The sequence below is a fragment of the Haliotis cracherodii genome, unplaced genomic scaffold, assembly GCF_022045235.1.
Source record: "Haliotis cracherodii isolate W230 unplaced genomic scaffold, xgHalCrac1.p SCAF_18, whole genome shotgun sequence".
Classification (NCBI taxonomy): domain Eukaryota; kingdom Metazoa; phylum Mollusca; class Gastropoda; order Lepetellida; family Haliotidae; genus Haliotis; species Haliotis cracherodii.
In genome coordinates, this window is record NW_027266273.1 from 3,973,411 (window position 1) to 3,988,385 (window position 14,975).

The 14,975-nt window shown below is 41.6% G+C and overlaps 1 protein-coding gene across 7 annotated transcripts in view; it reads right to left on the reverse strand.

Annotated features, from left to right (window-relative positions):
* The window catches only part of LOC139465684 (frizzled-5-like), a 202,529-nt gene that overhangs the window by 25,950 nt on the left and 161,604 nt on the right, over positions 1-14,975 (reverse strand). For all 7 annotated transcript variants that reach the window (XM_071247461.1, XM_071247460.1, XM_071247462.1 and 4 more), the window contains one exon: positions 12,647-12,734. The gene's annotated coding sequence lies outside the window, so the exon portion shown is untranslated. The remainder of the gene's footprint in view (positions 1-12,646; positions 12,735-14,975) is intronic.

Sequence of the window (14,975 nt, forward strand, 5' to 3'; positions counted from 1 at the left end):
CGTACACAAATATTCCCCGCGATGTCGTAAAGATATGATGTATTCGTTCACCCCATTCTTGTTATAAAATATTAAAAGGAATTGTCGACATTTCGAAAGACGTCAAACTATCTTTTCATTCTAAATCCAATTTCATTTCAATCCAAAATGTCATTAAATGGGTGACGTTATCGGATAGAAGATTGAAATGAACCTTACAAATGTTTTATTTGTATTGGACAGCATTGAATCACATACCGGAATTAAATAGCATCATGTACATAGCATGTTCAGAGAACCCCGCTTGCTCTATAGTAAACCTCCCAAACTCTAAGACAGAAGAGAAGATTATCTGCAATATCGATGGAAGTTGACAGTGCCCCTAGCGCCTCTGAGCGCACAGGAATCAAGACGAAATCTGATTGGCTGATGGAGTCTTCCCATGTCCCCATCCCCTTACCCCCCTAAGGTATTCTCACCAGCTAACTGGATAAGGCATTACGGGGGCCTAAGTGAAATCAATATAGGCCTTCATTAGTAGTTTTCTGCTTGATAATGTCGCTGCCAGAGGCAGCGTTCTCCTCCCTCATCCTAACGTTAATACTCCAGCAGTAATATAGAACAACCTCAGAAAGCCACAAAAGTGATTTTGCGCTTCGACAACTCTTACCTGCATATATTGATTACGTCCACGAGGAAAGAGCTCCTGATCTCGTGCCTAACTTGGATCACGGGACTGTTAAGCTGGAGGGCGGAAGGACACGGTGCTTCTAAGAACGCTACTCTGGTCCCGAGATCACGGGCCCGTCCTCACAAGCACATTATCAAGCCCGCAAACAACATAAGGTTAAGGTGATCACAGCCCGATGCTCTCTTATAGGGCTTCTTCAATATTGAAGATTTTAATATCGGCCATATTACATCACAATTACGCCATTTCTTGTATTTTAATATTTGCCAAATTCAAAGGCAATGTAATGGACTTACGAGGCTTTTCAATGGAGGATTAATCGCAAGATCTGCAAGCAGGCTGATCAACTAATATGACCCTTAACGCTGATATAAGGTCGTGAAGGTCATTCTATATTGAGCTGTTCGATCTGGGTCCTCGTCAAGACACTTGACGTCAGAACGCACCTTATCCATAGCAGTGTGATGTGCTCAGGTAGATGTAACTGGGGCTGCTTCAGCAGGAACATTGATTGGTATCCGTCGCAGAGAACTCGGACCCAACGTTGCGTGAAGACATCCCACTTGAGCTGATGAGGCAGCACACTACTCCAGTCCTACCTTCGTTTCCATGAACAATGAGTTACCTGTGCTTTAATCCACAATGTCCTTGAAGTGAACCGTGTATATAAACACGATGAATAACGGTTACCTCAGTACAGGCGTGTTCATTTTTTTACCATTTTTACAAATACAGTAAACTACGGTTATAACGAACACGCTTATAACGAACTGACGGATATAACGAACTTACTTTTTTGGTCCCGACTATTTGCTGTAGTTATGCTGTATATATCCTTAAAACGAACTACGGTTATAACGAACTATAATTAGTAGTCCCCTTGAGTTCGTTATAACCGTACTTTACTGTAGTGACTGTAATATTTGCATATGTCGAACTTGGCATGATGACTCGTAATGTGAAAGAGGGGGCGGGGAAACATATTTTAGGTCGTTTAGGACATTATTACAAGGCCTTAGAAACTGGAAATATTGGAAAACGAACCCGGAACCACAGTGTGACAAATAAACGCATTAACCACTCCACTATCCAATTTGTCGCGATAAGACGTGTACTGTTTTCCCATTTTGGTCGGTTGACCGTCGGGAAACCTGCAACAAACCTTAACTGGAATCTAATGGTGTCAGTGGTTCGATTCCCGGGCGGAATGTCGGTCGTTCGATTCCCGGCCGCGTCAAACCAAGACGTTGGTACTCGTTGTTAACCCTGCTTGGCGCTCGGCATTAAGGGGACAAAACAAGGACTGGCCGGTTCGGAGTGAGTATAATGTGTCTGAGTGGGATATTCATATTAAACTACGGTATGGTGTCTCAGCGCTTTGTACAAGCATCTGATGGCTACCTTTAATGCGTGCCAGTGAATAGAAGCAGAAAACCGAGATGCTTGACCAAGCTTGTCCTGGAATGTTATTGATTCACGGAAACGGCCTTGTTATGAGGAATTCATTGAGCCTGAGTCGGTATACTACGAGACCATTGAAAATTAAGTGGCTTCTGAATGGATGTTTACCAGTCTTTCTTGAGACGTTTCCTGTCGACGGCCCAGTGGTGGCGCAAGCCGCTATACTGACTGTAACGTCAGCATCCAATGATCCTGGGTTCGAATCCATGATCATTCCCTATAATGATCCCTGGACTGCATGCACCAGCCCATGGGTTTTAACAGTCTGGATAAATGCCCCGGGCCTATTTGCTACCAGTGGTTCATGAAGAAACTGGCGGCACAACATCCATCTCTCTTTGAATCGAACTCAAAACGAATAAGTGTGGTCAAAAGGACCAGGGTACTTAAAACAGAATGGAAATAATATACCCTAGATAATCGAGGATGGTGTTTCACAAAATGTAAATGTCTTCGGGTGTCGCAATGATGAGACTCATATGCTGAAATTTCAATTTCCAGTTCAACAATTGGAGCTTTTGCCGCACAGTGACTTTGGAACAGATTCAATAAAAGTTGTTTAACGCCGCAGTCAGCAACATTCCAGCTTGAGGCCTGTACTTAGTGGTGTCTGGATCAGACAAGTGATTGATATCACGAACAGTGCCCCATGTCGTCGAGGTAGGATTCGATAATCCACAAAGTCCACAAGCACAGGTTGCGGGGGATCAGTTCCAACCGGGAATCCCCAAAAGGGTCTATAACAACCCACCTGGCTGGCACTAACTTCCCTCGTTGATAAAAACGTGTTCCGTAGTACTCGGTATAACTCGTCAAATCACGTGTGGGTAATCGTCAAAATGTCATAAATCTATGTCCGCGGTGTTTACATACATTACACAGCCGCATAACGATCGGGAGATTAACTCATTCATAACTGTACCATGTCACTCAGCAGGAGAGGCAAACGACGAACACTACAGCAATTCTCGTAAATCAACACTCTCGGGTTATTTCGTACATTTACGGCGGCCCGTCAAAGTGACGGACAGGCACGAGCGGTGGCAACGCCACCTGTCGGCCTTGCTGTCAGTATGTAAGCAATGAACACGTTGGAACGTTGTGCTAACAAGATGGTGCGTGGCCAAGACACCATGGAACAGGTGTTGAGGCATTCAAATAAAACCCTCCAACAATAAGTTATCGTAGAAACGCTAGTGTAACATTGTTAACTAAATTTCAAAGAGGCTGCCTGGTGGAATTGGTGTATGCAATTAAGGTGTCCTTGTTGGCTTTGTAATTAATGTTCCGATTGCATGTGTTGTAAATGGCCACTTGTCCTGAATTGCTCTGTTGGTGATTTTGAGGAAATAGGTAAATGTATTTGACAAGACATAAAGACATTAACATTTACCAGTCTTTGGAGAATGATTTGGGGTTAAGTCCTGAAACGATCGTAAGTTCGAGTTTTATATCATATCATACAGCGCTAAAAGACGCCCGCGTTAAGAAGAATCATGAGAGGTTTTTTTTGTTGTATAACGCCGCACTCGGCAATACTCCAGCTGTATGACGGCGGTCTGTAAATAATCGAGTCTGGACCAAACAATCCAGTGAATGACATCATGCGCATCGATCTACGCAATTGGGATAAGATGGCATGCATCAACCAAGTCAGCGAGCCTGACCACCCTATACCGTTAGTCGCCTCTTACGACAAGCATGGGTTGCTGAAGACCTGTTCTAACCCGTATTCACGAAAGGAATCGGAAGTGGTAGGTATGAGAGTAATACTGTGAGTGAGCATGGTTTTACCCTGCTTTTAGAAATATTCCAGCAATATCACTTTGTGGAAACCAGAAATGGGCTGCACGCTTTGTCCCGTTGTCAGAATCGAAACCGGGCCTTCAGTGTGACGAACGATCGCTTTTACCGCTTGGCTATCCCACCACCCTAATTGTATTTAGACGTTCCCAAACGTAATCGCCCAGATAACAGAGATTCCGCAATAAGGGGGTTGCTCTGTAAATTGATTCCATAAAGGTGAACTGTTTAGCAATAATACTCTTCAGGCATTCAAGGGATACATGTATCTTTTTTTCCATTACTACTGGTTAATTAGTTAAAATATGGATATCTGACTATAAAAAACATCGGTACCAACCTCCATTTTTCAGGCTCCCTAAAATGTTCCCGTATAATGTGCATTACATGATAATGCTATAGAGAGATACCACAGTATCCCGTTTTTAAGGCTGCATGCAGACTTATTTCAAACTGATTGATTCTCCATCATATAAGCGAGGACTTCTCTTGTAAGCCAGGAATGCATTTTCTCATAGACAAAATGATGATAAGGACTTTGTATTTATAAAACAAACAAATAGTGAATACGTCAGACATGTACCGATTTTTCCATCTATCTTTTAAGTTTAAATACATGTATAGAAGGGAGAATTGTACGATTGAATTAAGATTGTAGCAAAATGGCCTTTCAAATTCGGTCATGATTTAAATGAACTTCCATCGATGTCTAAGATGATAGATTCGTTGTCTATACCACTGTCGATAACATAACCAGTGACTTCGATAGCGCATAACGGCACCCAGCAACGCCAACCTTCGCTACACAGATGAGGCCCTTCTATCTAACCACCGTGCATTAATGTTTGCTAATTACAATTGCCAACTTTCATATTTCTCAAAACTCGTGCTTCGCTTCCAGTCCCAGCTCCAACCTCCCTTCTGATTTGACATTGTCACGTGACATGTTATTTGGTCGACTCCGCGGAAGAAATTAGTTCCCGAGTCCATTAATTCACCATCGAGGGCGACGTTATTGAAGGCCTGGCCCCGTAATGACGGCCGTGTCGTTTGGGTTACAAAGAGGGTTTAGGCGGTAATTGTTGGACTAATTAACGGGGAGGAGCTGTATGAAGCAGACGACTTTTAAAAACAGGGAAATTGAAGTCAGAATTGGCAAGGACTGACGGTAATTTTATGAGTGACAAACAGAACAGCCTTTTACCATACTCCGAGTCAGTTAGTCATCTGGCGGACCCAGAAACGCTGGTGCGAAGATGGGATGGTTTGGGCACTGATTTGGACATCGGAAAGGGGAAATAGGCCGAACACGGACACATCTGTAATGAGGTTCTCATGAAAAAAAAGGAATCCGCTTTTGAAAATATGACTCGTTCCATGGCTTTGGTTTTGGGTTAGCGTATTGGGTTGTGCGTTTGCGCATCACCACAGATGGAGCAGTTTGATTCTTAACGTCTCCATCTATCGGACGAGGATCCTGTCAGTTTGTACACTAATGGGTGAGTTGGATTTAACGCCGCTTTGAACAGTATTCCAGGCATAATGGGGGAAAGCCCGTGGTGCAGGTCTTAAAGTTCCTGATTAAACCGACGAGCACGGGTATGGTGCTGATACACCCAGTAACATAATGAAGACGAATCTTGAATTCAAACCCACCACGATCATAGGTTTCTGGCAGGCCTAAGGAACTCAACTTTGCACAACGAACTCCTGCCTTGAACGGGTGGGCCACCCATGCATATGTACACACCAATGACCCATTGAAAACATGCAATTCGTCTCAACGGTACGTACCATGTTACGAACGGGTTTGTTCCGAACTGCTCCGCCTTGAACGGGTGGGCCACCCATGCCTATGTACACACCAATGACCCATTGAAAACATGCAATTCGTCTCAACGGTACGTACCATTTTACAAACGGATTTGTTCCGAACTGCTCCGCCTTGAACGGGTGGGCCATCCATGCCTATGTACACACCAATGACCCATTGAAAACATGCAATGTGTCTCAACGGTACGTACCATTTTACGAACGGGTTTGTGAAAAAAACAACAGTTACCAGCCGTACAAGCAGAATGACCATCAACAAGAAAAGACCAAATACCAGGCTGTTCACAAATTCTAAAGGACATGGACTACATCCTTGTTGTAGTGGAAGAGCGTCTGCCTAGCGAGCAGAAGGTCGGTGGGTCGATCCCCGACCTCGTCATGCCATAAGACGTTAAAAGATGGTACTTGTTGTTATCCTTCCTGGCGCTCGATAAAACAAAGATTTGTCGACTCAGACCAGAAGTCTGAGTGGGGTCTCCATGTTAAACTGAGGCATGATATCTGAGTATCTGATATAAAACCGGCATTAGTTCGGACTAGTACAATCACGCACGCACGCACGCACGCACGCAGCGTCGCTTTATAGTCATGTGACCACTTAGACAATATATGGTTGGTCAATGAACATTATTCACAATTCAAATACACTTTATACGCATTTGCTCAAGTAATACACTGCCAAGTCTCAGTAACTTTTCACAAACAGTAGACCTGTCAATGGCCATCCAAATCAATATCGTATCCCTACAATAGGGTATGGAGCCGTGCGATTTAACAATAGAGGAAATACAAAACCTCCGGGTTGTTGCTATCTGCGAGTTAATGCACACTATAACAATAGATAGACAGGTAGAATCGCATCACCAGACTATCAGTCTGGAAGAGAGGACGGAGTTCGGAGATAAATACCAAATGAAATACATTCATTAAACTACCACGACAACGACTGTGTACGTTCCATTGTGGAGACCAATGGCTGAAGATGTACGTGGCGTGCTGCGGCGGTTTAGTTTGTAATTTACTTTGAAACGAAAATATCGCCAAGTTCCGGTTGTGAAAGCTCCAGTGGCCACGTGGATTCCTGACGAATCTTTTCCTGTAGACAACTCATTGCTCCAGAGCTGAACGGCGCCGAGAAGCAAGCAACTATAGAGTAGTGGATAGCGTCTCGTCGTGAGGCTCGAGAATCTTGTAATGCCTAATGGACTAGTATAACAACATGTACGAAACTATACTTGATTAACATGGCAACAGAAATCATTAAACTTGAGAAGCCTTTTTTTTCAATGAATTGAAAAACTGTGAAGAAACTTGGGCCATGTAGTTTTTGTATCCACAAAAACATATTTTATTTTCCAAATACTCCAACAATTTCCCTTAGCGAGTAGACATTTATGTCACTTTAAGCAGTATTCTAGTTCTATCTTTTGGCACAACGAGCGAACACTTTAACCGGCCCAAAACAGTATTTCAAATTATGTTTTTAAACGAATAATGTGGCATTCTCATATACATTAGCGTGAGAATATCCTTTCATCGTGGTTTGAGGTCGTTGTTCTGCATCTGAATGGTTGATCAATTCTTTTACAGAAAGAATCTTCACGTGAAATTACCAACGCTTTCGTTACGGGAAGTCCGTGACCAAGACAGAGCCAGAACAAGAACAGCACCGACGGATCTACAGATCTGAAATATATCCAATATGATCCCCAGTGATACTCTTACTGTGACCCTGTCTCTCTGACAAAAAGAGCACCATAGTCCAATCTTTCGCCTGATGATAAATATACTACTCAAAAGAAGGTAGAACACCTGATTCTGTCATAAGGCTATAGTTAATCGTGTGATCTTTAACTTCTTTTGAGTAGCATATACAGATACCAAATGTGATTTCATTCGCATATGGAAGCATAAAGTATTATCCATACAGTCTTTCCTGGTACATATGTACGTATATTCAATCTTAATCACCATAGTAACAAACGCAATCCTATTTGTGACATTTCCAGCCGCGCGTTCTTGTAAATCAAAGAGAGCCCTGATGTGATTTGTTCTGATATCTTGTCACTCTCGGTGGGTCTCGAATCTAGGGAACAAGATTCAAAGTGACAAAATAAAACACCTCAAAATCAAAATATCCAGAAAATATTAAATCAATTACGGAGCTATGGTGACACACACATGACGACTTCCTTTGATTCAGTCGTGGTATGGTATAATTTTTAATGAAATAGCTGAGATCAAAGATGGATGAGCGTTTGTTCAGGCATTCCTCAGCGAATACTACCGACCGCGACCGACTGGGACCGACAACACCCGAGATCTGACGGCGTCAGACATCGCCTTAAATTAGTCGTCGCTCGTTCGTGGATCACAGGTGAAGTTGACACGAGGGAGAGATTTGTCTGGACGAGAGAGAGGGAGATACCACCATTGATGAGAGAGAGAGAGAGAGAGAGAGAGAGAGAGAGAGAGAGAGAGAGAGAGAGAGAGAGAGAGAGAGAGAGAGAGAGAGAGAGAGAGAGAGAGAGAGAGAGAATGCGTGTGTTATATCTGTTTCAAGACTTTATTTATTCAACCGAAAAGAATACTAGTCATTTGAGTCACGTCTTTCGAGGAGTTTCAACAAGTTTAAATTAAACATATTTTGGTGCGCTTACGAACCTCTACATTTCCCAATTTAAGTTTGGATCGTTTTCACAACATGTAGATAAAAGACAATAGAACAAGTAAAATTGCTTCTATTAGATTAAAGTTACCGGCCTTCACCTTCCCCCCACAAGGGGACTTAACTCTTGAACGATTTTAACGTCTCCGCCAAAACGCTCATCTGTGTAAACTGATGGCGAAATTATCTAAATAAGCTAGGGGTGCAGGAAAAACTACCTGTGTTGATTGACAAGTGAGAGAGAGTTATTGAAAAGAAGGCGGAGACAGTGTCTGGAATAGCCAGAGGCGGACAAAATAACAACCTAATATCGCGCAAATATTGCTCAAACCAAACTTATCACGCTGTGGCCGGCAACCACGACGTCCCTGCCACGGCAAGGATCTAATTAAAGCAGTCAACGAGCTGCAGGCATATTCGACGGTCATAATTACAACTTTCATCCCCGATGTAAAAAAATGTACCAAACAAGCATTATTTTTTCCTAAAGAAGCACGGAGAAACCTTTCCAATGGCAACTTTTCTGTCTCATGACTTCCCCACCGTCTCCGATCGAGCTTCAAGCACCCTAGAGGCAGGAGCCCGCCCGAGGGTAGGGGGAATGGTGGAGGGGAGAGGGGTGAGGGGGAACACAATGGAAACCATCCAACTTACTTCCAATCCTGTCTATCCAATCTCGTCTGCTTTGCTCTAATGGCGGGAAATGTAAGCTATTCACGTGGAGTGCGGACCTAACGAGATACCAGCTGAATTAGATTGTATACACATCTCGAATTCTCCAAAGCCTGTTTAATGGGCGGATACAAGATTTTAGTCGCTTTGAAAACATTTGAAAACTTTTTATCACCAGACATCTTCGGAATACTAAGTATTTCTCCTTTTACCAAGTAGCGCGTGGCCGGTCGTCTGCCGGTGTGTATGCGCGCGCATGAAAGAGCCACGTGCTTACCTGGACGACTGTGTGACACGTGAGTTCTCTTAATAACTTCCGTAAATCACTTTAATGCAGTGCTCTGTCTATTGGCAACGTGTACATTCGTCCGTATTAAGAGCCACTGAATGCAGACAACATGCAATCTTTCAACCAGATTACTTTACATCACCATTTATGCTCCCAGATGCAGGTGGGTTATACAAAATTTACCCCTAAGTCTAATTGAAAAAGTGTCAGCGTGTTTTTAAGTGTCACACGGGTACCCCTACGAATGTTCTGTTAAGAACAATTAGGCCGTTTACAACCGACAAAACAAGCACTTTAATTTCAAAGTGTAGAGAATGATCACAAAGACAAGGAGCTTTGTATTCAAGGAGACGTTTTATACAATAGTGAATGACTTGAGGTTGTCATTAAAAATCAGTAATACAACGCAAGAATAACTTATTCACCCGAATGCATAGTTATCCATAGTCATTATTGATCTGTTTTGAAGTTTTAACGAGTGGCAATAATTTCATCAATACGGCAGACACGTGTTATACTTGCGGTCGGCAGACTGTTTCATTTATGTAAGATGTTTCATAGCAAACGTGTCTTAAAAGAAAAATCATAGTTTCTTTTGAATTCTAAGACATATCATTTTTTTCAAATTGCCATCTGAAGTAATAAACGTAATAAATAAAAGTAATTTGTTCTCAAAACACGCATGGATACGCCCTTTTAATCGCCCCTGCCACTTCACACAGCAGTCAGTATCCTTTTAATCCCGAGCTTTGAATCTCGAAGTACAAAGAGCCAAAACAGCAAAATATCAAACCTAAAGACTATTTGAACATTTCATTAGCTCCAGAAAACATACCCCGGTCAACCCAGGCGTATAATTCCCATAACGCGAGCCTCAAATTTATTAATTTCACCAATTAGTCACAAGTTCAATAGAATCGAGGACCCGAATAAAAAAAAATAACTTACAAATTGCTTTATTTTATATTTCCAAATGAAGTCATGAAAAATCGATCACAACAAAAATCTTGATAGTTTTTCGAAACCTTTCGCATCAAAAGAAAGTCTCTTTCATTTGGAACTTCCTTCACGATGACGTCATGATTCACGCACAGGTTACTTAGCAACTAGCAATAATAGTCCGCTTATATCAAACGGGGTGTAGTGTTTCCAAAACTACTTCCCATTTCAATCATACTCAAAATGTGCAAGATGTCCGACTAAAATACTCGTTTTTTTATCAGCTTTATAACTACTAAATTACCAATTTATAGCACCATATCCTGTAGGTGTGAGTGACAACACAGAGCACTGTGGGCGGGGCATATTATGTACGTTACATATTTGACTGACAGTTCTGTTTGACACGACAGTGACATGATCATCCATCAGACTAGCCATGGTAAATGTTCCTTATGGAAAAATATAAAAGTTCATATTTACGTACTGTCATCGCCATGCTATATGAACATGGTGAACATTTAAAAACTCTTTTAATAAGCATTAGTAGCCCATATTTGGTTCGGTAGGCGATAAGTCTCTTAATCTGACAAACCTCGTCATTCATGCATTACACACACAAAGTCGACTCACATGCTTCCAGAAAGATGTTTTTACAAATGTAAAGTAAAATATTAAAACTTCTTATTTAAACAAATAACAAATCTGAATAGGTGATTTCCCAAAAGCTGAAAAGATATACATTGCACCAACAGACAATGATTATAGTGAAAAATCATATTGAATATATGATTCATTACGATTCATTTTACAAGCCATGGGCCGTATTGTATATAGGATCTCTGAAGACATTCCCTCTCCCACGATAGCTTTATTCAAGGCATTATCAACCTCACCATCATCCTCACCATCATCCTCACCATCATCATCACCATCGTCGTCATCGTCGTCGTCCTCAATATCATCACTATCAACGTTATCATCATTACCATTATACTAAATACAACTATTTCATCACAATCATCATCAGTGCTATTGTACGAGAAAGGGGTGACATATTACTTCATGTTTATCAACATTTATCATCATTATTACCATGATGAGATACAAAGATGAAACTAAAACTGTACCATCATCATCGTCATCATCGTCGTCGTCGTCGTCATCTCATACAAAGCACAGACCATATTCTATATTCCTATATTATTTGTGTTTAAACACATTTCATTATTAAAATGGATTTTGAACAAGTTATCACAACTTTTTTTGCAATCTTGTCTAAAAATAGGTTATCTCGTCTCTACATCATCTACACACCATACAAAAACCCTCTCCCAAAATAGGTTATCTCGTCTCTACATCATCCAGCCTCCATACATCATTAATATACCCGTGAGGATCCGGATAGAGAATAGGTCTTCAGCAACCAATGCTTGCCGTAAACACATTTTCAATATTCTGGAAAATTCTGTCATAATTATAAAGAGAGTGAATGAATATTGTTTTGTGCCACTTTTAGCAACAATCCAGCAATATCACAGTGGAGGACATCGCACATTTTACCCATGCGAGGAATCAAAGCCGGGCCTTTGGAGTGACGAACAAATGTTTTAATGTAAGAGGAAACTAACGGGATCGGGTGGTCAGGCTCGCTGACTTGGTTGGTGCATGTCATCGTATCCCAATTGCGTGGATCGATGATATAAATCACTGGATTCTCTGATCCAGACTCCATTATTTACAGACCGCCGTCATAAGCTGGAACATTGCTGAGTGCGGCGTTAAACAACAAACAAACAAACAAAAACATCATCTATAGCACAACACCACTTATCAACACACTGACCTCCCCTTCTGACCTCATGGCTAAACCGAACTTGCTCCAATCCAGGTAAGTTGATTACACCATTCAAACAAACGATAAGAATTCTAAATGGGAAGATATCCAGTGGTTACAATAATCTAATCAATATCAAGTGACGTAGTTCCAATAGATGGGACGGCGAGTGGAAGATGCTTTCAATCACCGTTCTTCAAATCTGCTTTTTCTACAGGTGCATTAGCTTGTGCCGAGTCGCTTAGTATATAGACATACCTTAAAATGTATATACTTATCAATGGGAGACTAAATTGTGTCGTTCACAGAACTGAATTTTCTTTAATGGATCCAGGAGCCATACGTATAGGGAGACCCAATTGGAAAAGTCCTGCTGCCAGGTTTGGGGTCACACCATTACAAAGTTCAAATTTAAACAATTATTCATTTGTGACAAAGATATATAAACATGAGATAACGTAAATAGATACTCACCAATTTAATTCTACACTGTACGTCTATCGTTGATCACCTCTTGCCAGACATCTAGTCATCTACCTCCACGTCTATTTCTCCAAACAATCTGAAATGAAAGACTCGTGTGTTCAGTATGTTGCCTATCGGTGATTGTCAAAGGGAGGTAACCGTTATTCCTACTCCATCGGCCGAAGAGGCATGTCAATATCGGTTTAGCGGTAGCGTGCGTGTCCAAGTGGACATGCTTGAACCAGCGGTCGACGACATACCAGACGTCCACTCGGAGTGATTTTACCGAATCGACGGATTTTCAGAGAGAATGATATTAGTCTTTCGTGAATAGGTGAATTTTCTATATGTAGATGCACTGCTGAGACAAACGACACTGTTCGTGATAGATGCTCGTTAGACTTATTTCATAGGTCACGGGGTACATAAAATGAGCTCCATCCTCTCTAACAAACTAGATAGGACACATTGTGTGCTAATACTCTCTCTATAACGCTGTGGCAGCCAATCGGGGGTACAAAATGGTGGCGACTGGGCGATAATATCACGTTGTGGCAGTGATGGGAGTCTAGCATCACGGGATATCTCGCAACGTGCACGCGATGACAAAAACTGCCGCAGGAATTAAATACATCTCCACAATGGACAGTTAAACAAATATTGAACATCCATGAAAAACATTAACAGGTAATAACTGTAATACTTTTTTAATCTAAACCGCGGTAACAATTCGTTGTTTCTTATTTAAATCCTAGGTCTTGTAGTTGTTCCTTAAATAAAAAGCGCAAAAATAAGAAATCTCTTCCATTGTACATTCCGACTAGATCTTGAGCATGCGTTTGTGAATCACAAAATCACAAGCATGAATCACTATCAAGTAGTGATACGAGGTATCCGCGAAAAGGAGAGCATACCCTGTCATCCGTCACAAATACATGCAAAGGCAAGTCAAATGTTCATCTGAAAACAGATTATATTTGGTTGTCCGACTCCTAACCCATGATTCTGGTTTTATTGTTTTATTTATCATCGGTTCCGGCTTAGATTTAAAATAATTGATTCGATGAATAAAACTTTCAATCCATACATCCTATGATTGTACGCTGTTCTTCAGTTTAAGTTTAAGGTTTAAATATTCTCTTACTTGAATATTATTATTAACCTGGTACATGTCTTTGAGATTCCAACCTTGACCTTGAATTACACCTTACTCCTTATATCTCCTTAAACTTCGAGACAACCGGTAATACGAGGAAGGAGTGGCATAAACGTTCCTCGGGATAACCAAATGTGCTTCACTGTGAGTGACCGACGATTTACGCATGGGGGCCTATCAGCATTTTCTGCACTCAAACGGGCCCAGATATATGCCTACAGTAGTCATATAGACCCTGAGACAAATATCCAATACATCCAGTGTAAGTCTATAAACGATGGCAAGTCTAGATTACCGCAGTTTCTGAAAATCTAGAAAGTATCGGGAATCCTTTTTTATTATATTTCATTAAATAATTTAACAACTTTTTTTTTCTGTAAAATGATTAATTTCAAAGACTAGATGCTAGTCTAATGTATACCCAATGTTGTCGAGTGTCTGGGACGGCCCTCAACCCAATCCCACCTCATTAAAATAGGGTGACCAAGCAGTTTTTCCGAAGACCTAGGTTTAACCCTTGTTGATCTGCATTAACCCCGCTGGCTATATGAGCCAGGGGTAACACGAGAAGGGAGGAGCACTAATTGAGATTTAGATGGTTAACAAGATACGTTCTGAGAAATTTACTGAATAGCTACAAAATGCCCTGGTGGGTAGGTTCTAATCCTAAACGATTTCAGAAGGTTCGCCCAGTGCCCCTACACCTGTGACCACTCACTGTCCGCTCAATACGGGATTGCAGCCGTGGCCAGAGTGACACCTCTAATATTCAAACTCTTTTAAACCCGATATATCTTTTCAGACGTTTTGGGGGGCACGGGTGGCCCAGTCGTCTAAAGAGCCGCGATTCGCTGTGCAGAGTTGCGTCCCTTGGGCACGCCAGAAACCTATGATTGTGGGTTCGAATCCTGGTTCACCCCGATAATGTTTCTAGGTTTGTCAGCACCATACCCGTGCTCGTGGGTTTCACCGAAGTGGTAAACGTCTGAGACCTGCATCACTTCGGGCTTTCCTCCCACATTAAGCTGACATGCTGTGATATGACTGGAATACTGTTAAAATCGACTCACTCAATTCTAGACGTTTTGCACACTTACGCACTACTACGGAGGACTTCGAGAGAACGAAATATCAGTATGGAGCTATAAGGCATGTACTTCTGTCACATCGAGTTTCTTTTGT